Raw genomic sequence first — 24,683 nt, forward strand, 5'->3', positions numbered from 1 at the left:
ATTTTTCCGCTGGTCGTTTAATACATTCGTCTTAGTTTTTATTAATGATTGCTTTTAATAAAAAATATTAAAAAGACAACTTCATATTTCAAGCAGTATTATACGAAACACCTGATGTTGATTTGCGCTTCAAGATTTTCTAAGAAAGTCTCATTTTTCTTCCTAAATTGATATTAGAGACGTAACCTAACTCTTAAATTTGTAAATCTTTGTAGTATCAATGTAACGCTAGGTGGAAATTTTTCCGCTTGTCGATTAATACATTCGTCTTAAATTTCAGTTTTGATTGCTTTTAATAAAAAAATATTAAAAAGACAACTTCAAATTTCCTGCAGTATATACGAAAAGCCTGATGTTGAATTGCGCTTCAAGATTTTCTTAGATAGTCTCATTTTCTTCTAAAATTGATATTGAAGACGTAACCTAACTTTTAAATTTTTAAATCTTTGCAATATCAATGTAACGCTAGGTGGAGATTTTTCCGCTGGTCGATTAATACATTCGTCTTAAATTTCAGTTTTGATTGCTTTTAATAAAAAAATATTAAAAAGACAACTTCATATTTCAAGCAGTATAAACGCAACACCTGATGTTGATATGCGCTTCAAGATTTTTTTAGAATGTCTCATTTTCTTTCCTAAATTGATATTAGAAACGTAACCAAACTTTTAAATTTTTAAATCTCTGCCGTATCAATGCAACGCTAGGTGGAGATTTTTCCGCTGGTCGATTATTACATTCGTCTTAGTTTTCATTTTTGATTGCTTTTAATAAAAAAATATTAAAAAGAGAACTTCAAAATTCAAGCAGTATATACGAAACACCTGATGTTGAATTTCGCTTCAAGATTTTCTTAAATAGTCTCATTTTCTTCTAAAATTGGTATTGAAGACGTAACCTAACTTATAATTTTTAAATCTATGCAATATCAATGTAACGCTAGGTGGAGATTTTTCCGCTGGTCGATTAATACATTAGTCTCAAATTTAAGTTTTGATTGCTTTTAATAAAAAAATATTAAAAAGACAACTTCATATTTCAAGCAGTATAAACGCAACACCTGATGTTGATATGCGCTTCAAGATTTTTTTAGAATGTCTCATTTTCTTTCCTAAATTGATATTAGAAACGTAACCAAACTTTTAAATTTTCAAATCTCTGCCGTATCAATGCAACGCTAGGTGGAGATTTTTCCGCTGGTCGATTATTACATTCGTCTTAGTTTTCATTTTTGATTGCTTTTAATAAAAAAATATTAAAAAGAGAACTTCAAAATTCAAGCAGTATATACGAAACACCTGATGTTGAATTTCGCTTCAAGATTTTCTTAAATAGTCTCATTTTCTTCTAAAATTGGTATTGAAGACGTAACCTAACTTATAATTTTTAAATCTATGCAATATCAATGTAACGCTAGGTGGAGATTTTTCCGCTGGTCGATTAATACATTAGTCTCAAATTTAAGTTTTGATTGCTTTTAATAAAAAAATAATAAAAAGGAAACTCCTATTTCCAGCAGTATAATCGAAACACCTGATGTTGATTTGCACTTCAAGATTTTCTAAGAAAGTCTCATTTTTCTTCCTAAATTGATATTGGAGACGTGACGTAACTTTTAAATTTGTAAATCTATGCAGTATTAATGTAACGCTAGATGCAGATTTCTCAGTTGGTCGATTAATACATTCGTCTTCATTTTCATTTTTAATTGCTTTTAGTTAAAAAATATTAAAAAGTCAACTTCATATTTCGTGCAGTATATACGAAACACCTGATGTTGATTTGCTCTTCAAGATTTTCTAAGAAAGTCTCATTTCCTTTCGAAATTGATAGTAGAGACTTAACCTAACGTTTAAATTTTTAAGTCTATGCAGTATCAATGTTACGCTAGGCGGAGATTTTTCCGCTGGTCGATTAATACATTCGTCTCAGTTTTCAGTTTTGACTGCTTTTAATAAAAAATATTAAAAAGACAACATCAAATTTCATGCTGTATACAGGAAACATCTGATGTTGATTTACGCTTCAAGATTTCATAAGAATGTCTCATTTTTCTTCTAAAATTGATATTATAGACATAACCTAACTTTTAAATTTTTAACTCTATGTCGTATCAATGTACCGCTAGTTGGAGGTTTTTCCGCTGGTCGGTTAATACATTCGTCTATAATTTCAGTTTTTTTTGCTTTTCATAAAAAAATATTAAAAAGACAACTTCAACTTTCTAGCAGTATAAACGAAATACTTAATGTTAATTTTCGCTTCAAGATTTTCTAAGAAAGTCTCATTTTCTTCTGAAATTGATATTGGAGACGTAACCTAACTTTTAAATTTTTAAATCTATTCCGTATCAATGTAACGCTAGGTGGAGATTTTTCCGTTGGTCAATTAATACATTCGTCTTAGTATTCAGTTTTGATTGCTTTTAATAAAATAATATTAAAAAGACAACTTCAAATTTCAAGCAGTATATACGAAACAACTGATGGTTATTTTCGCTTCAAGATTTTTAAAGAAAGTCTTAATTTACTCCTAAAATTGATATTAGAGACGTAACCTTACTTTTAATTTTTTAAATCTATGCCGTACCAATGTAACGCTAGGTGGAGAGTTTTCCGCTGGTCGATTAATATATTCGTCTTAGTTTTCAGTTTTGATTTATTTTAATAAAACAATATTAAAAAGACAACTTCAGATTTCAAGCAGTATAAACGAAACACCTGATGTTTTTTAGCGCTTCAAGATTTTTAAAGAAAGTGTTTTTTTTTTCTGAAATTGATATTACAGACGTAACCTAACTTTTAAATTTTTAAATCTGTGCCGTATCAATGTAACGCTAGGTGGAGGTTTTTCCGCTGGTCGATTAATACATTCGTCTTAGTTTTCATTTTTGATTGCTTTTAATAAAAGAATATTAAAAAGACAACTTCAAATTTCAAGCAGTATGTACGAAACACCTGATGTTGTTTTTTGCTTTAAGTTTTTCTAAGAAAGTCTTAATTTACTCCTGAAATTGATAAAAGAGACGTAACCTAACTTTTAAATTTATAAATCTATGCCGTATCAATGTAACGCCAGGTGGAGATTTTTCCGCTGGTCGGTTAATACATTCGTCTTTGTTTTAATTTTTGTTTGCTTTTAATAAAAAAATATTAAAAAGACAACTTCAAATTTCAACCAGTATGTACGAAACACCTGATGTTGTTTTGCGCTTTAAGATTTTCTAAGAAAGTCTTAATTTACTCCTGAAATTGATAAAAGAGACGTAACCTAACTTTTAAATTTATAAATCTATGCCGTATCAATGTAACGCCAGGTGGAGATTTTTCCGCTGGTCGGTTAATACATTAGTCTTAGTTTTAATTTTTGTTTGCTTTTAATAAAAAAATATTAAAAAGACAATTTCATATTTCAAGCTGTATATACGAAACACCTGATGTTGGTTTGCGCATCAAGATTTTCTAAGAATGTCTCATTTTCTTCTGAAATTGATATTAGAGACGTAACCGCACTCCTAAATTTTTAAATCTTTGCAGTATCAATGTAACGCTGTGTGGAGATTTTTCCGTTAGTCCGATAATAAATTCGTCATAATTTTCTTTTATGACTTTTTTACACCAAAATTATTTCAATAAAAAATCTAACCTCATACAGCATAAACGAAACACTTGATGTTGATTTTCGCTTCAAGATTTCGTGAGAATGTCTCATTTTTCTACTAAAATTGATATTAGAGACGTAATCTAACTTTTAATTTTTTTAATCTATGCCGTATCAATGTAACGCTAGGTGGAGATTTTTCCGCTGGTCGATTAATACATTCGTCTTAGTTTTTATTTTTGATTGCTTTTAAAAATAAATATATTAAAAAGACAATTTCATATTTCAAGCTGTATATACGAATCACCTGATGTTGGTTTGCGCTTCAAGATTTTGTAAGATAGTCTCATTTTTCTTCTTAAAATGACATTAGAGACGTAACCTTACTCTTAAATTCTTAAATCTATTCCGTATCCATGTAACGCCAGGTGAAGATTTTTCCGCTGGTCGGTTAATTAATTCGTCATAATTTTCTTTTACGACTTTTTTACTCCAAAATTATTTAATTAAAAGTCTTACCTCATACAGTATATACGAAACACCTGATGTTGGTTTGCGCTTCAAGATTTTCTAAGAATGTCTCATTTTCTTCTGAAATTGATATTAGAGACGTAATCTAATTCTTAAATTTTTAAATCTTTGCAGTATCAATGTAACGCTAGGTGGAGATTTTTCCGCTGGTCGATTAATACATTCGTCTTTGTTTTCATTTTAGATTGCTTTTAGTAAAAAAAATTTAAAAGACATATTCAAATTTCGTGCAGTACATATGAAACACCTGATGTTTGTTTGCGCTTCATGATTTAGTAAGATAGTCTCAATTTTCTTCTTAAAATGACATTAGAGACGTAACCTAACTCCTAAATTTTTAAATCTTTGCAGTATCAAAGTAACGCTAGGTGGAGATTTTTCCGCTGGTCGATTAATACATTCGTCTTTGTTTTCATTTTTGATTGCTTTTAATTAAGAAATTTTAAAAAGACAACTTCAAATTTCAAACAGTATAAACGAAACACCTGATATTGATTTTCGCATCAAGATTTCAAAAGAATGTCTCATTTTTCTTCTAAAATTGATATTAGAGATGTTATCTAACTTTTAAATTTTTAAATCTATGCCGTATCAATGTAACGCTAGGTGGAGATTTTTCCGCTGGTCGATTAATACATTCGTCTTAGTTTTTATTTTTGATTGCTTTTAGTTAAAAAGTTTTAAATGACAACTTCAAATTTCGTGCAGTATATACGAAACACCTGATGTTGGTTTGCGCTTCAAGATTATGTAAGAAAGTCTCATTTTCTTCTGAAATTGATATTAGAGACGTAATTCAACTTTTAAATTTTTAAATCTTTGCAGTATCAATGTAACGCCGTGTGGAGATTTTTCCATTAGTCCGATAATAAATTCGTCATAATTTTCTTTTATGACTTTTTTACTCCAAAATTATTTAATTAAAAATCTTACCTCATACAGTATATACGAAACACCTGATGTTGGTTTGCGCTTCAAGATTTTCTAAGAATGTCTCATTTTCTTCTGAAATTGATATTAGAGACGTAATTAAACTTTTAAATTTTTAAATCTTTTGCAGTATCAATGTAACGCTAGGTGGAGATTTTTCCGCTGGTCGATTAATGCATTCGTCTTTGTTTTCATTTTTGATTGCTTTTAATCAAAAAATTTTAAAAAGACAACTTCAAATTTCAAACAGTATAAACGAAACACCTGATATTGATTTTCGCATCAAGATTTCAAAGGAATGTCTCATTTTTCTTCTAAAATTGATATTAGAGATGTTATCTAACTTTTAAATTTTTAAATCTATGCCATATCAATTTAACGCTAGGTGGAGATTTTTCCTCTGGTCGATTAATACATTCGTCTCAGTTTCCAATTTTGATTGCTTTTAATAAAAAAATATTAAAAAGACAACTTCAAATTTCAACCAGTATGTACGAAACACCTGATGTTGTTATTCGCTTCAAGATTTCGTAAGAATGTATCATTTTTCTTCTGAAATTGATATTAGAGACGTAACCTAACTCTTAAATTTTTAAATCTTTGCAGTATCAATGTAACGCTAGGTGGAGATTTTTCCGCTGGTCGATTAATACATTCGTCTTAGTTTTCATTTTTGATTGCCTTTAATAAAAATTTTTTAAAAAGACAACTTCAAAATTCGTGCAGTATATACGAAACACCTGATGTTGATTTGCGCTTCAAGATTTTCTAAGAAATTCTCATTTTCCTCCTAAATTGATACGAGAGACGTAATCTATCTTTTAAATTTTTAAATCTATGCTGTATCAGTGTAACGCTAGGTGGAGATTTTACCGCTGGTCGATTAATACATTCGTCTTAGTTTTCAGTTTTTATTGCTTTTAATAAAAAATATTAAAAAGACAACTTCAAATTTCAACCAGTATGTACGAAACACCTGATGTTGTTATTCGCTTCAAGATTTCGTAAGAATGTGTCATTTTTCTTCTGAAATTGATATTAGAGACGTAACCTAACTCTTAAATGCTTAAATCTTTGCAGTATCAATGTAACGCTAGGTGGAGATTTTTCCGCTGGTCGATTAATACATTCGTCTTTGTTTTCATTTTTGATTGCTTTTAATTAAAAAATTTTAAAAAGACAACTTCAAATTTCAAAAAGTATGAACGAAACACCTGATGTTGGTTTGCGCTTCAAGATTTTCTAAGAATGTCTTAATTTACTCTTGAAATTGATATTAGAGTCGTAACGTAACTTTGAAATCTTTAAATTTATGCCGTATCAGTGTAACGCTAGATGGAGATTTTTCCGCTGGTCGATTAATACATTCGTCTTAGTTTTCATTTTTGATTGCTTTTAATAAAAAAATTTTTAAAAGACAACTTCAAATTTCGTGCAGTATATACGAAACACCTGATGTTGATATTCGCTTCAAGATTTCGTAAGAATGTATCATTTTTCTTCTAAAATTGATATTAGAGACTTAATCTAACTTTTAAATTTTTAAATCTTTGCATTATCAATGTAACGCTATGTGGAGATTTTTTCCGTTAGTCCGATAATAAATTCGTCATAATTTTCTTTTATGACTTTTTTAAACCAAAATTATTTCAATAAAATATCTAACCTCATACAGCATAAACGAAACACTTGATGTTGATTTTCGCTTCAAGATTTCGTAAGAATGTCTCATTTTTCTTCTAAAATTGATATTAGAGACGTAATCTAATATTTAAATTTTTAAATCTATGCCGTACCAATGTAACGCTAGGTGGAGATTTTTCCGCTGGTCGATTAATACATTCGTCTTAGTTTTCAGTTTTGATTTATTTTAATAAAACAATATTAAAAAGACAACTTCAGATTTCAAGCAGTATAAACGAAACACATAATGTTTTTTAGCGCTTCAAGATTTTTAAAGAAAGTGTTTTTTTCTTCTGAAATTGATATTACAGACGTAACCTAACTTTTAAATTTTTAAATCTATGCCGTATCAATGTAACGCTAGGTGGAGGTTTTTCCGCTGGTCGATTAATACATTCGTCTTAGTTTTCATTTTTGATTGCTTTTAATAAAAGAATATTAAAAAGACAACTTCATATTTCAAGCAGTATGTACGAAACACCTGATGTTGTTTTGTGCTTTAAGATTTTCTAAGAAAGTCTTAATTTACTCCCGAAATTGATATAAGAGACGTAACCTAACTTTTAAATTTATAAATCTATGCCGTATCAATGTAACGCCAAGTGGAGATTTTTCCGCTGGTCGGTTAATACATTCGTCTTAGTTTTAATTTTTGTTTGCTTTTAATAAAAAAATATTAAAAAGACAACTTCAAATTTCAAGCAGTATATACGAAACACCTAATTTAAAAGGTAGGGTACGTCTCTAATATCAATTTAGTAAGAAAAATAAGACTTTCTCAGAAAATATTGAAGCGAAAATTAACATCAGGTGTTTCGTTTATACTGCACGAAATTTGAACTTGTCTTTTTAATATTTTTTATTAAAAGCAATCAAAATTGGAAACTAAGACGAATGTACTAATCGACCGGCGGAAAAATCTCCACCTAGCGTTACATTGATACTGCATAGATTTAAAAATTTAAAAGTTAGGTTACGTCTCCAATATCCATTTTAGAAAAAAAATAAGACATTCTTAGGAAATCTTGAAGCGAGAACCAACATCAGGTGTTTCGTATATACTGCACGAAATTTGAAGTTGTCTTTATAAATTTTTTTTATTAAAAGCAATCAAAATTGGAAACTAAGACGAATGTACTAATCGACCGGCGGAAAAATCTCCACCTAGCGTTACATTGATACGGCATAGATTTAAAAATTTAAAAGTTAGGTTATGTCTCTAATGTCAATTTAGGAAGAAAAATGAGACTTTCTTACAAAATCTTGAAGCGCAAACCAACATCAGGTGTTTCGTATATACGGCACGAATTTTGAAGTTGTCTCTTTAATATTTTTTATTAAAAGCAATCAAAACTGAAAACTACGACGAATGTATTAACCGACCAGTGAAAAATCTCCACCTGGCGTTACATTGATACGGCATAGATTTAAAAATTTAAAAGTTAGGTTATGTCTCTAATGTCAATTTAGGAAGAAAAATGAGACTTTCTTACAAAATCTTGAAGCGCAAACCAACATCAGGTGTTTCGTATATACTGCACGAAATTTGAAGTTGTCTTTTTAATATTTTTTTATTAAAAGCAATCAAAAATGAAAACTAAGACGAATCTATTAATCGACCAGCGGAAATATCTCCACCTAGCGTTACATTGATACTGCATAGATTTAAAAATTTAAAAGTTAGGTTACGTCTCTTATATCAATTTCAGGAGTAAATTAAGACTTTCTTAGAAAATCTTGAAGCGCAAAACAACATCAGGTGTTTCGTTTATACTGCTTGAAATAGAAGTTGTCTTTATAATATTTTTTTATTAAAAGCAATTAAAACTGAAAACTAAGACGAATGAATTAATCGACCAGCGGAAAAATTTCTACCCAGCGTTACACTGATACGTCATAGATTTAAAAATTTAAAAGTTACGTTACGTCCCTTATATCCATTTCAGGTTTAAATTAAGACATTCTTAGAAGATCTTGAAGCGCAAATCAACATCAGGTTTTTCGTTTATACTGCTTGAAATAGGAGTTTCCTTTTTAATATTTAATTATTAAAAGCAATCAAAACTGAAATTTGAGACTAATGTATTAATCGACCAGCGGAAAAATCTCCACCTAGAGTTACATTGATACTGCATAGATTTAAAAATTTAAATGTTAGGTTACGTCTATGATATAAATTTTAGAAGAAAAATAAGACTTTCTTAGAAACTCTTGGAGCGCAAATCAACATCAGGTGTTTCGTTTATACTGCTTGAAATATGAAGTTGTCTTTTTTATATTTTTTTATTAAAAGCAATCAAAACTGAAAACTAAGATGAATGTATTAATCGACCAGCGGAAAAATCTTCACCTGGCGTTACATTGATACTGCATAGATTTAAAAATTTAAGAGTGAGGTTACGTCTATGATATCAATTTTAGAAGAAAAATGAGACATTTATACGAAATCTTAAAGCGAAAATCAACATCAGGTGTTTCGTTCATTCTGCTTGAAATTTGAAGTTGTCTTTTTAATATTTTTTTATTAAAAGCAATCAAAAATGAAAACTAAGACGAATCTATTAATCGACCAGTGGAAAAATCTCCACCTAGCGTTACATTGAAACTGCATAGATTTAAAAATTTAAAAGTTAGGTTACGTCTCTAATATCAATTTAAGAAGAAAATTGAGACATCCTTAGGAAATCTTGAAGCGAAAATCAACATCAGGTGTTTCGTTTCTACTGCGTGAAATTTGAATTTGTCTTTTTAATTATTTTTGTATTAAGAGCAATCAAAATGAAAACTAAGATGAATGAATTAATCGACCAGCGGAAAAATTTCCACCCAGCGTTACACTGATACGGCATAGATTTAAAAATTTAAAAGTTAGATTACGTCTCTAATATCAATTTCAGGAGTAAATTAAGACTTTCTTAGAAAATCTTGAAGCGCAAATCAACATCGGGTGTTTTGTATATACTGCACGAAATTTGAAGTTGTCTTTTTAATATTTAGTTATTAAAAGCAATCAAAATTGGAAACTAGGACGAATGTACTATTAGACCGGCGGAAAAATCTCAACTTAGCGTCACATTGATACGGCATAGATTTAAAAATTTAAGAGTTAGGTTACGTCTCTAATATCAATTTCAGAAGAAAATAAGACATTAAAAATTTTAAAGCGCAAAACAACATCAGGTGTTTCGTATATACTGCACGAAATTTGAAGTTGTCTTTTTAATACTTTTTTATTAAAAGCAATCGAAACTGAAATTTAAGACGAATGTATTAGTCGACCAGCGGAAAAATCTCACCCTAGCGTTACATTGATACGGCATAGATTTTAAAATTTAAAAGGTAGGTTACGTCTTTAATATCAATTTCAGCAGTAAATTAATACTTTCTTAGAAAATATGGAAGCGATAATAACCATCAGGTGTTTCGTTTATACTGCTTAAAATATGCAGTTGTCTTTTTAATATTTTTTTATTAAAAGAAAACAAAAAACTAAGACGAATGTATTAATCGACAAGAGGAAAATCTCAACCTAGCGTTACATTGATACGGCATAGATTTAAAAATTTAAAAGTTAGATTACGTCTCTCGTATTAATTTAGGAGGAAAATGAGAATTTCTTAGAAAATCTTGAAGCGCAAATCAACATCAGGTGTTTCGTATATACTGCACGAAATTTGAAGTTGTCTTTTTAATATTTTTTATTAAAAGCAATCAAAAATAAAAACTAAGACGAATGTATTAACCGACCAGCGGAAAAATCTCACCCTAGCGTTACATTGATACGGCATAGATTTTAAAATTTAAAAGGTAGGTTACGTCTTTAATATCAATTTCAGCAGTAAATTAATACTTTCTTAGAAAATCTTGAAGCGCAAATCAACATCAGGTGTTTTGTATATACTGCACGAAATTTGATGTTGTCTTTTTAATATTTTTTATTAAAGGCAATCAAAAATAAAAACTAAGACGAATGTATTAACCGACCAGCGGAAAAATCTCACCCTAGCGTTACATTGATACGGCATAGATTTAAAAATTTAAGAGTTAGGTTACGTCTCTAATATCAATTTCAGGAGTAAATTAAGACTTTTTTAGAAAATCTTGAAGCGCAAATCAACATCGGGTGTTTCGTATATACTGCACGAAATTTGAAGTTGTCTTTTTAATATTTTTTATTAAAAGCAATAAAAACTGAAAACTAAGACGAATGTATTAATCGACCAGCGGTAAAATCTCCACCTAGCGTTACACTGATACGGCATAGATTTAAAAATTTAAAAGATAGATTACGTCTCTCGTATCAATTTAGGAGGAAAATGAGAATTTCTTAGAAAATCTTGAAGCGCAAATCAACATCAGGTGTTTCGTATATACTGCTTGAAATATGAAGTTGTCTTTTAAATATTTTTTATTAAAAGAAATCAAAACTAAAAACTAAGACGAATGTATTAATCGACCAGCGGAAAAATCTCCACCTAGCGTTACATTGATACGGCATAGATTTTAAAATTTAAAAGGTAGGGTACGTCTCTTATATCAATTTCAGCAGTAAATTAATACTTTCTTAGAAAATCTGGAAGCGATAATAACCATCAGGTGTTTCGTTTATACTGCTTAAAATATGCAGTTGTCTTTTTAATTTTTTTTTATTAAAAGCAAACAAAAAAAAACTAAGACGAATGTATTAATCGACAAGAGGAAAATCTCCACCTAGCGTTACATTGATACGGCATAGATTTAAAAATTTAAAAGTTAGATTACGTCTCTCGTATTAATTTAGGAGGAAAATGAGAATTTCTTAGAAAATCTTGAAGCGCATAACAACATCAGGTGTTTCGTATATACTGCTTGAAATTTGAAGTTGTCTTTTTAATATTTTTTTACTAAAACCAGTCAAAAATAAAAACTAAGTCGAATGTATTAACCGACCAGCGGAAAAATCTCACCCTAGCGTTACATTGATACGGCATAGATTTTAAAATTTAAAAGGTAGGTTACGTCTTTAATATCAATTTCAGCAGTAAATTAATACTTTCTTAGAAAATCTGGAAGCGATAATAACCATCAGGTGTTTCGTTTATACTGCTTAAAATATGCAGTTGTCTTTTTAATATTTTTTTATTAAAAGCAAACAAAAAAAAAAACTAAGACGAATGTATTAACCGACCAGCGGAAAAATCTCACCCTAGCGTTACATTGATATGGCATAGATTTAAAAATTTAAGAGTTAGATTACGTGTCTTATATCAATTTCAGGAGTAAATTAAGACTTTCTTAGAAAATCTTGAAGCGCAAATCAACATCGGGTGTTTCGTATATACTGCACGAAATTTGAAGTTGTCTTTTTAATATTTTTTATTAAAAGCAATAAAAACTGAAAACTAAGACGAATGTATTAATCGACCAGCGGTAAAATCTCCACCTAGCGTTACACTGATACGGCATAGATTTAAAAATTTAAAAGATAGATTACGTCTCTCGTATCAATTTAGGAGGAAAATGAGAATTTCTTAGAAAATCTTGAAGCGCAAATCAACATCAGGTGTTTCGTATATACTGCACGAAATTTGAAGTTGTCTTTTTAATATTTTTTATTAAAAGCAATCAAAAATGAAAACTAAGACGAATGTATTAACCGACCAGCGGAAAAATCTCCACCTAGCGTTACACTGATACGGCATAGATTTAAAAATTTAAAAGTTTTGTTACGTCTCTTATATCAATTTCAGGAGTAAATTAAGACTTTCTTAGAAAATCTTGAAGCGCAAAACAACATCAGGTGTTTCGTTTATACTGCTTGAAATAGAAGTTGTCTTTATAATATTTTTTTATTAAAAGCAATTAAAACTGAAAACTAAGACGAATGTATTAATCGACCAGCGGAAAAATCTCACCCTAGCGTTACATTGATACGGCATAGATTTTAAAATTTAAAAGGTAGGTTACGTCTTTAATATCAATTTCAGCAGTAAATTAATACTTTCTTAGAAAATCTGGAAGCGATAATAACCATCAGGTGTTTCGTTTATACTGCTTAAAATATGCAGTTGTCTTTTTAATATTTTTTATTAAAAGCAAACAAAAAAAAAACTAAGACGAATGTATTAATCGACAAGAGGAAAATCTCAACCTAGCGTTACATTGATACGGCATAGATTTAAAAATTTAAAAGTTAGATTACGTCTCTCGTAATAATTTAGGAGGAAAATGAGAATTTCTTAGAAAATCTTGAAGCGCAAATCAACATCAGGTGTTTCGTATATACTGCACGAAATTTGAAGTTGTCTTTTTAATATTTTTTTACTAAAACCAATCAAAAATAAAAACTAATATGAATGTATTAATCGACAAGAGGAAAATCTCCACCTAGCGTTACATTGATACGGCATAGATTTAAAAATTTAAAAGTTAGATTACGTCTCTCGTATCAATTTAGGAGGAAAATGAGAATTTCTTAGAAAATCTTGAAGCGCAAATCAACATCAGGTGTTTCGTATATACTGCACGAAATTTGAACTTGTCTTTTTAATATTTTTTATTAAATGCAATCAAAAATAAAAACTAAGACGAATGTATTAACCGACCAGCGGAAAAATCTCACCCTAGCGTTACATTGATACGGCATAGATTTTAAAATTTAAAAGGTAGGTTACGTCTCTTATATCAATTTCAGCAGTAAATTAATACTTTCTTAGAAAATCTGGAAGCGATAATAACCATCAGGTGTTTCGTTTATACTGCTTAAAATATTCAGTTGTCTTTTTAATTTTTTTTTATTAAAAGCAAACAAAAAAAAACTAAGACGAATGTATTAATCGACAAGAGGAAAATCTCAACCTAGCGTTACATTGATACGGCATAGATTTAAAAATTTAAAAGTTAGATTACGTCTCTCGTAATAATTTAGGAGGAAAATGAGAATTTCTTAGAAAATCTTGAAGCGCAAATCAACATCAGGTGTTTCGTATATACTGCACGAAATTTGAAGTTGTCTTTTTAATATTTTTTATTAAAAGCAATCAAAAATGAAAACTAAGACGAATGTATTAACCGACCAGCGGAGAAATCTCCACCTAGCGTTAAACTGATACGGCATAGATTTAAAAATTTAAAAGTTTTGTTACGTCTCTTATATCAATTTCAGGAGTAAATTAAGACTTTCTTAGAAAATCTTGAAGCGCAAAACAACATCAGGTGTTTCGTTTATACTGCTTGAAGTAGAAGTTGTCTTCATAATATTTTTTTTATTTAAAGCATTCAAAACTGACAACTAAGACGAATGTATTAATCGACCAGCGGATAAATCTCCACCTAGCGTTACATTGATACGGCATAGATTTAAAAATTTAAGAGTTAGGTTACGTCTCTAATATCAATTTCAGCAGTAAATTAATACTTTCTTAGAAAATCTGGAAGCGATAATAACCATCAGGTGTTTCGTTTATACTGCTTAAAATATTCAGTTGTCTTTTTAATTTTTTTTTATTAAAAGCAAACAAAAAAAAACTAAGACGAATGTATTAATCGACAAGAGGAAAATCTCAACCTAGCGTTACATTGATACGGCATAGATTTAAAAATTTAAAAGTTAGATTACGTCTCTCGTAATAATTTAGGAGGAAAATGAGAATTTCTTAGAAAATCTTGAAGCGCAAATCAACATCAGGTGTTTCGTATATACTGCACGAAATTTGAAGTTGTCTTTTTAATATTTTTTTACTAAAACCAATCAAAAATAAAAACTAATATGAATGTATTAATCGACAAGAGGAAAATCTCCACCTAGCGTTACATTGATACGGCATAGATTTAAAAATTTAAAAGTTAGATTACGTCTCTCGTATCAATTTAGGAGGAAAATGAGAATTTCTTAGAAAATCTTGAAGCGCAAATCAACATCAGGTGTTTCTTATATACTGCACGAAATTTGAACTTGTCTTTTTAATATTTTTTATTAAAAGCAATCAAAAATAATAACTAAGACGAATGTATTAACCGACCAGCGGAAAAATCTCACCCTAGCGTTACATTGATACGGCATAGATTTTAAAATTTAAAAGGTAGGTTATGTCTCTAATATCAATTTCAGGAGTAAATTAAGACTTTCTTAGAAAATCTGGAAGCGATAATAACCATCAGGTGTTTCGTTTATACTGCTTAAAATATGCAGTTGTCTTTTTAATTTTTTTTTATTAAAAGCAAACAAAAAAAAAACTAAGACGAATGTATTAATCGACAAGAGGAAAATCTCAACCTAGCGTTACACTGATACGGCATAGATTTAAAAATTTAAAAGTTAGGTTACGTCTCTTGTATCAATTTTGGAAGAAAAATGAGGCTCTCTCAGAAAATCTTGAAGCGAAAATCAACATCAGGTGTTTCGTTTATGCTGATTGAAATAGTATTTGTCTTTTTATAATATTTTTTATTAAAAGCAATCAAAAATGAAAACTAAGACGAATGTATTATTCGACCAGCGGAAAAATCTTCACCTAGCGTTACATTGATACGGCATAGATTTTAAAATTTAAAAGTTAGGTTACGTCTCTAATATCAATTTCAGAAGAAAATGAGACATTCTTAGAAAATCTTGAAGCGAAGATCAACATCAGTAGTTTCCTTTATACTGCTTGAAATATGAAGTAGTCTTTTTAATATTTTTTATTTAAAGCAATCAAAACTGAAAACCTGCTCTAATCATCACCCAAAATATTGAGTCGTTCAAGAAATCTTTGGAGGCAGCAGTGACCGAGTTTCCAATGGAAACCGTTTGTAAATCCATCGACGAATGGTCCTATCGTCTAAAAGCGTGCGTCAAAGCTAAGGGTGGACACATTGAATAACTAGTTTAGTATAATAACATAGCCTTTTCACTCTACATAATCACATGTAAAACTTTAGCATAAAGTTGTTTTTTAGCTATTATCGGATATTTTTTTTTGTAACGTAAGTTTATGCTAGACCAGGTATTATTTATATTTTATATTATTCGTGATTATTTGACATTTTAACAGAAATGGACGTAAATACACAAGATAAAGATCGTGCGTGCGTGTGTGCGTGTGTGTTATTTAAATCCATTTCTATTACGATCCAAATGCGTTAATAACATAGTTGTCGCTCCGCAGATGATTAGTGGCGCTAAAGTGTCCGGAGGCAAGGCGAAATCAGCCGGGGAGACCGCTCAGACAGTTCCAGTTCAAGCGCAGTGTGTCCAGGTGCAGCCGGTGCTCGGAACGCAGCAGCTTACACGGGCACAGATCATCAGCCCACTACAGGTAACACTTGTCACGTCGCTTATCACTGCCATAAACATTATGCAGTTGAACTAGAGATAAAAAAAATTAAAAACTTTGATATTAGCAACCTTTGTGGCTAACCTTACTGGATTTCGTACATAAGTGGTCAATTTAAATTGTCCTATTATTAATTGTCTTTGTTACGTACTCAAAAAGAAGATCAATAAATACTTGTATGCTATTTGAGAAAGTTAAAATCGAAATTGACCTGATAGCGGACAGCGCTGCACCGGTCACTGGGGGGAAGACAATGCCTTGCACTGGGAGTGTCTATCAGCCGTAGGAGAAGCTGAAAGTGCATGTGACTGATTTCGAATATAATTAGTTGAACAGAATAATACGTGTGTGTGTGTGTGTGTGTGCGTGTGCGTGTGCGTGTGCGTGTGCGTGTGCGTGTACGTGTGCGTGTGCGTGTGCTTGTGCGTGCGTGCGCACCTAAATACCAGATACTTGTCTATTTCCATACTATGATGGTCTGAAAAAATTTGCCCCATATGATAAAGACTGCCAATGTATATATTTTCTAACGTGTACAGTAAAGAGTAATATGTCTTTTTTTAAAATAATAAGTCATTAAATCTCCTCAAAACTCATAAATTCAAGATGTCCCAATACAACTGTGCATTATTATGGAACTAATCGGTATATTTTGTTGCCTTTAGAGATGTTTGTTATGTTCAGCCCAAGTTATAATAAGCAGTTCGGCTTGTGAATTGAAACCCCTCTTCTCGCAATCTAATTAACGAATTGTTTGAAAATAAAATGCTTTCGCGAATCCCAAGCTCGCAAAAAAATTTGTCACTTTTAGTTAGTAAATAACATGAGTTTGGTTTTTGTTATTTTGCAAGTATGTCGCAACTGCGCATCGTCAATTTTTACAATGAGAACTTTAATTAAGGCATTACAGCACAATACAACGGCAGTACGAGCGCCATGTCACAGCGCGGTGACGAAACATTGAAATTTTGTTTGACTGCACTTGCGGACACCTGTACATATATTGGCGAAATTATTGTTTATTTATTTGAATGCAATTGCGAATATCCTTATTTTATTGCATGTTATGTGGAACGTTCTTAGATTGGCAGCCGGTGTTTTTTATTAGTTGATCAGCGAGTGCGCGTGTAGTAAAACAGGTGCAAAACATGAGTCAATAATGACAGGAAAAGACAACTCGCACGGGGCATGATGTCCTTGTGGGTTGTCCATTTTATTTGTTGTTACCTGTTTTTTCTTACAATTAACTTTTGAAGTTCGCATGTTATTACTTTGTTTATTTATATATATAAATATATATATGTGGATATATATTACTTTTATACTTCGCGCATTGGACAAGTCGCATTGAATTTCCCGCGTTTGACAGTTTGTTTTTTTTTTTAACTTGTAATTATTTTTGAACTTCGAGTCAGACGATTCGCCTTAAATTTCCGGGATGGTCAGATTTTTTTCATAATTTTTTTAACTTCCAGTTACTTTAAATTTCCCGAGTTTGACGCTATTTAGATCAGTTAGAATTATAAAAATGTCATCAATAAATAAAGTGACCTCTTTGAAATACGTTGTAACATTTTTTTTAATTCGGAAACGACGGACCAATACTTTTTACTAGCCCTTACGTTATATCGTGTAATAAATATTTTGTTCATTATGCTGTATGAAGCGCTCTATATACATATATGAATAACAAAATGGAAAAATTAAATTACAGTTACAAGTAAACAAGATAATTGCTATTCTTTTTATCTTATTAAGAGCCCATTACAAAGTTAAGACAATGTAACGCTATCTGACAGCTAAAGTATCCGATGACATTTTTCTTCGATTCGACCCCCCACGACACTGCGTGTTTCTGAGGCTCCGAATCCGTTTCATTTATTATCATAAATTCCTAATAGGCTATCAGAGATTTTATTATCCACTAGTAAGCTGGCCCTATGTTTTCTCTTAATTTTTTTTTTCCACATTTCTTTTCAGTGAAGTGATGGTCGCTTTTGACCTATTGACATTTAAAAGCTGCAAGCCGTCGGAGTACCTGTGACCGATCAAGTAAATTAGCTTAACTTACTTGATCTGTCGAACATATTATAAGAATGAAAATCCACGTGAAACAATGACTTAAAAATAAAGATAAAGTTAATTTACTCAATATTGGAACTTTTATCAGGTCTCTTATTGATGATCAATTATTTTTTTATATATTTGGCTCTACTCTGATTTGCAAGGTGTCATTGTCGAGATGAACAGGAAACTCAACAACACTTTTTTTTAAAATAATAATTGTGACTTATGTATGTACACTCTGTCAGATATAGACTAAATGTACTTATAGGATTCTTGTAATTTAAATATTCATTGAGTTAATAACAGAGGGCAAAGATGTAACACATCACAAGCTGACCAAGTTAAGGCTTCCTAAGGAGCCCTCAAGCTTCTCCACCTTAAAAAAGGTCTTAGACAAAGTGCCCTCTAATCTAATCTGCAAATATCTCTTGGACAACAGTGTAAGCGATATAAAAATAAGTGGCAATATAAATAAGTAATAACCAATAAGTGGCAGCACCAAATTTTTAAGCGCAAAACCTTATTTTAAAATATATTCAAATCTATGCAGTATCAACGGGACGCTGAATGTAGATGTTCACGTTAGTTGGTTAATAAATTCGTCATATTTTTCTTTTTTAATTGATTTTAGCCAAAACTCTTTTAATAACATCTTCATAACTTATTCAGTCTAAACCAAACACCTGATATAGATTTTCGCTCTAATTTTTAATAATGCCTCATTTTTCTGTTTAATTTGATTTCAGAAACAAAACCTGATTTTAAAAAATATTCAAATCTATGCATTGTCAATGGGACGCTGAATGTAGATGTTCACGCTAGTCGGTTAATAAATTAGTCATATTTTTCTTTTTTAATTGATTTTAGCCAAAACTCTTTTAATAACATCATCATAACTTATTCAGTCTAAACCAAACACCTGATATAGATTCTCGCTCTAATTTTTAATAATGCCTCATTTTTCTGTTTAATTTGATTTCAGAAACAAAACCTGATTTTTTTAAGATTTAATAAATTCAAATCTATGCACAGAGTGCACCACGAGATTATCTGCCATAGCACTCCAGACTGTTTGCACTTAATTAACAAACTTGGGCTGATGAGCTTGTTCCACAAAACTGGAAGGATGCTAATATTGTTAAACTATACAAAGGCAAAGGAGACCTCTCAGATTGTAGCTCATTTTAAGGAATTGCCCTGCTTTCAATAGCTGGCAAGATCCTGGCGCATACCATCAACAAGCGCCTATGTACGTTAGCTGAAAGCTTCCTTCCCGATACCCAGTGTGGTTTCAGACCGAATCGAGGGACGGTTGATGCCATCTTTGTTGTCAAACAATTACAAGAAGAAAGCCTTGAGCAACACTGTGACCTCTACATGTGTTTTGTGGACCCGGAAAAGGCCTTTGATCGCGTACCAAGATCTGCCTTTTGGACAGTATTCGAGAAATATGGATGTCCTCTGAAGTTCGTAAATTTAATGCGTCAATTTCATGAAGGCATGATGGTCCGTGTATGCCACGAAAATGACTTGACAGAAGAGTTTAATGTAACAAGCGGAGTGAAATAAGGTTGTGTAATGGCTCCAACCCTATTTGCTACATACTTTGCTGCGGTTATGAAGGATGCCCTTAGGAACTGCAATGATAGTGTTTCATTAAATGTTCGCACGGACAAGAGTGTACAGGACCTTACCCATTTCAGAGTAAAACATAAAGTCCATCAGACCTCTGTGCTGTAAATTCTTTATGCAGACGATGTTTGCCTTATGGCTGACAGTATGGAGAATCTGCAAAGATATCTGCGCGAATCGCAAAAGCCGCTGCTGCTTTTGATAAACTGAACCAAAGAGTATGAAAGTCTCACGACCTAAAGCTCCACACAAAACTTGCCGTCTATAGAGCAATCACACTATCTCTGCTCCGAGGCTCCGCACGGTACTCGACAGCTAAAAGTGGTTTTAGGCAAAGTTCCCGCCCTCTGCGCCCTGCCTCATTAGACCCGCAATTTTTTTTGCAAATGTTACTTGGGCAGCTGTCTAAGCCAAGTAAAAAAATCTCTTATACGTAATTATACATTTTTAATCATGTACAAATTAGAATTAAACGAGAGACACCTGATACTTGATTTTTATACCAAAAATGACAATCAATACAATAACTTTACTAATGTATGCTTTTTTATTATTTTTTTTTTATTTAATGCTGTATAACGATAGATTTACATTTATTTAAGTGAAAGCACAATCGGACCTAATCATCCTTTGCGCGGAACAGTAATTATTTTCACTAGGAACACACAGCTTGAAAATGAAGCTAACTTCTTATGGTTATACTTCGTGTTACTGCTATTTTAACTTTTCGACATATACGTACTTATAAACAAGCTTCCACCGAGCGAGCATAGAAAATATTTTTTATGCATTTTACTACTAGTGTATACGGGAAGCAAGAGTGAGCTAGTAAGCGTCATTATTATTTCAAAGAAATGTATTCTTTTCTCCATTCATTGTTTTCTCTAGTTTTTGTCGTGTACCACCTCACAGGAATCGTCATAATGTATTTAAGTAAATGAACTATCGTCCTTTCCATTTTACAGCTTAGTGAAATATAAACAAAAAACCTGGGTTATTTTTTGGGATTCCAACTTTCGACAATAACAAATGTTTTACGAACGTTCCGGGTAGAAGTGTACTCATAAAAAACTTCAACTTTTGTAATTATTCTTTATAAATGTAATGTTAAAGTTTCTGGACATTCAAATGTAATATGGATTTATAAAATTTGTATGGAAATGTAATAAAAACAATCTATTCACAGATAAATTTTCTTATTTTTCTTGCAGTAATAAACCGCTGTTAATTTTATATACATTTTATATACAATATTAATAATACCAATGATATTATTGATATGCCTCCTATAAGACGAAGAAATTTAGGTAGAAAAACCCGAAATGCTACAAACCAAGCTAATTACCTATCTTGTCTTAGTGCACAAGAACGTAACGACCGAAATTAACGTGAAAAAATTCGGTTATCACAAACGCGTGAAGCGCGAACGCGACATTCAACTAATAATCGCGCAAGTTTGAATCGAGCTGTATTTAGTTACGATGTGTCAGTTGACTACAGTAACTACCAATGTGTTGTTATTGGTTCTATGAACTCGGTTTGCTCACATTGTAAGGCATTGAAATACAAAAACGAAGCCAATGGATTGTGTTGCGCAAATGATAAAGTGAAATCGATACCATTGCATCCACCACCAGAGCCATTGTACTCATTAGTTTCGGGAATAGGACCAGATTCCATACACTTTTTGACAAATATCCAACAATATTACAATTGCTTTCAAATGACTTCATTTGGGGCAACAAATGTAGTTCGAGAAAATTTTATGTCAACTTTTAAGGTATGTATTATAGCAGTTCTTCTTCTTCCTTCCCTTTTCCCTTTATTTGGGGTCGGGTCTCCTTATCAATTTGCGCCAGGCCACTCTATCCTGGGTTGTCCCTGCATCAAGTTGAAGGGTTTCCAGTTCCTTTCTGATATTAGACCACCACGTAGCTTTTGGACGCCCTCTCCCTCTTGGGAATTCTGGGAGGCTTAAGGCAGTTTTTACTACGTGGTCATCTGGTTTTCGTTGAATGTGGCCATACCATCGTGATCTTTTTTCCTGTAATTTGCTGGGGATCGGAGCTACCTTAAACGAACCTCTGATATATTCGTTCCGTATTTTGTCCATTCTAGTGACGCCACCCGACCATCTAAGCCTCTTCATCTCATTGACATGAAGTGTTTGCTCGTGTCTCTGACTTACAGTCCAGCATTCCGAGCCGTAGAGCATAGCTGGTCTGACAACTGCTTTGTAGACTTCACCCTTGGTCTTAATGGGCATACGGTTATCACATAGAACGCCTGACACTTCCCTCCACTTCATCCATGCAGTTTGTACCCTGTTCTTGACATCAGCGGTTGAGTCTGCATCGGTACTTAAGGTCGACCCTAGGTACCTGAACTTAGTGACGGATGGTATTGGAATGCCACTGATGTTCAGATTGCTATGGCCTTGTGTTGGTGTTGGTGCAAATGCACAGTGCATGTGTTTCGTTTTGGATCTACTTATGCGGAGGCCGTTGGATTCTAGTTCTCTAATCCATAGGTTCAGGTCTCTCTGAAAATCATCTGCTGATTTGTTTGCATGAACAATATCATCTGCATATAGAAGGCACCATGGTAAGGCATTCTGTATATCCTTTGTGAGGTAATGCATGACGCAGTTAAATAATAATAATGGACTAAGTGCGGATCCCTGATGAACGCCAACTGTTACTTCGAACAGGTCACTGAGTCCTGCCGGGCTTCTCACCTGGGTCGCGCAGTTGTAGTACATGTCTTTTACTATGGAGACATACTTTTCGGGGAGGCCTTGAGACCTGAGAGCTTGCCATACAAGTTGTCTTGCAACTCTATCGAAAGCTTTTTCCAGGTCAATGAAGACAATATGTAAATCTTCTTTATTGCATCTATGTTTCTCCATAATAATTCTCATGGCTTGAATTGCGTCCGACGTTGATTTACCAGCAGTGAAGCCGAATTGGTTTTCCGTGACGGTTGTAAGCAGCCGCAGTCTATTATTAATAATTCTTTCGAAGAGTTTAAAAGTGTGTGATGTTAATTTTATCCCCCTGTAATTTCCACAAAGCGAAACGTCTCCTTTATGCTTGTAAAATGGTATTAAGTAGCTCTTTCGCCAGGAGTCTGACATTGTAACGGACGTGAGGACAAGATTTAGGAGTTTCGTAAGCCACCTTATAGCTACCATTCCTCCACGCTTCCATATCTCCGCAGGTATCTGATCTGGCCCTGTAGCCTTCTTGTTCTTCATCTTTAGTATCGCTACTTTAACTTCGGATTCTGTTATGGCTTCGATGGGCCCTGAGGTCACACGTATGAAGGGGAATTTTTCGCTTGGAAATTCTTCGTTGGATAATTCGACGTAGTAATCTTTCCATCTTTTGTTAATGTCATTATTTGAGGTCAAGAGTTTACCATTAACATCTCTGATATATTTATTTATGTTTATGTCCAATGTACTGCGCTGGCGCTGCTTAGCAATTTTGTATATATCATTATCGTCTGTGTTTTCCTCTAACTGTCTATAGAAATTATCTCTAGCTTTCTGTCTTTCTTGGGCAACGATAATTTTGGTGTGGGCTTTGGTTATTTTATATGCCTTTAGGTCCTCGTCGCTTTCCGAATCTTGCCAAGCCTTGAAATGCTCTTTTTTGTTCCGCACTGCTGCTTTCACGGTATCGTTCCACCAACTAGGGTCTTTATTTGGAATTATGCCTTTTGACTCTCCTAGTATAGTTTTTGCTGCCGGGACCGTTAGATCTTCGAATTTGGACCACATTTCATTTACGTTTTGGTACTCGTTGTCCAAGTTAGATTTTAAATGGTTTGTAATACTTTCTAATAAGCGGCTTCCTTCTGGTCCGTTCAGTTTAGCCCATTTGATTTTTGGTGTTTTATCTGTGGGAGTCGTATATACACTGATATGATGTCTGAATGAATAATAGGTGTAAGATTTTGTGGGCGAGCGTAGCCGACGGGCGAACTTAGTGTGCCGAATTAGTGCAGCGGGCACATGCACGTCCTTTTTGCTCGCCCTCAAGCGCTAATAAAAATTTGTTCGTGTGTTAAATAAATTGATAAAGTGTTACAAACATCTTTTAATAAGACGCTAACACTTTATATCTTTGACATTTCTCAGTGGTTTCCGCAATTTGAACTTCGTAACAAGTATTCGATGTTGACTTGTTAATGCTTCCCCTGGGATAACCTTACAGTCCTTGAATCTAGATATTAAGCTTTTCTCTCCCAGTATGTAATCAACCTGCGTCTTCTTACCTCCACTTTTGTAAGTTATAAGGTGCTCTTCCTTTTTCTCAAAGCACGTGTTAATGATCATTAAATTGTGTCTACTTGAAAAATCTAAAATACTATGTCCTTCTTGATTTAGCTTGCCATAGCCAAAACCGCCATGGTGTTCACTGCCATTTGGAGTTTTATGGCCAACGTGCCCATTAAGGTCACCGCCGATTAGTTTTAATTCATTAACTCCTATAGAGGCTATCACATCATCAAAGTCCTCCCAGAAATCTTGTTTTTCCTCCTTAGAGCATCCAACTTGAGGAGCGTATGCTGATATGATGTTTAGTGGTGGCTGATTGTCAAGCGCTAGTTTCATGGCTAGGAGCCGGTCAGACTTCCTATTTATGCTAATGATTCTATCTTTCAGACAAGAGTTTAGAGCTATGGCCACACCATTTCGGTGTGTTAATGTTCCATTATATATTAGTTTAAATCCTAGTCCTATATCACGAGACTTGGAACCCTTCCACTTGGTTTCCTGTAAGCAACACGCATCAATGTATCTTCGTTTGAGGACTTCACTTAGTTCGCTGGTGCAACCGGTAAGGGAACCTAAGTTCCACGTAGCGAATCTCAGAGTGTCAATTACGTCGCTTGCGGGGGACGCCCTAGTGTTGTCTTCTTTTGTCGCTCTTTTAT

The sequence above is a fragment of the Battus philenor genome, unplaced genomic scaffold, assembly GCF_028537555.1.
Source record: "Battus philenor isolate CCGP_79_NKW_IND1 unplaced genomic scaffold, ilBatPhil1.0.hap1 SCAF_32, whole genome shotgun sequence".
Classification (NCBI taxonomy): Eukaryota; Metazoa; Arthropoda; class Insecta; order Lepidoptera; family Papilionidae; genus Battus; species Battus philenor.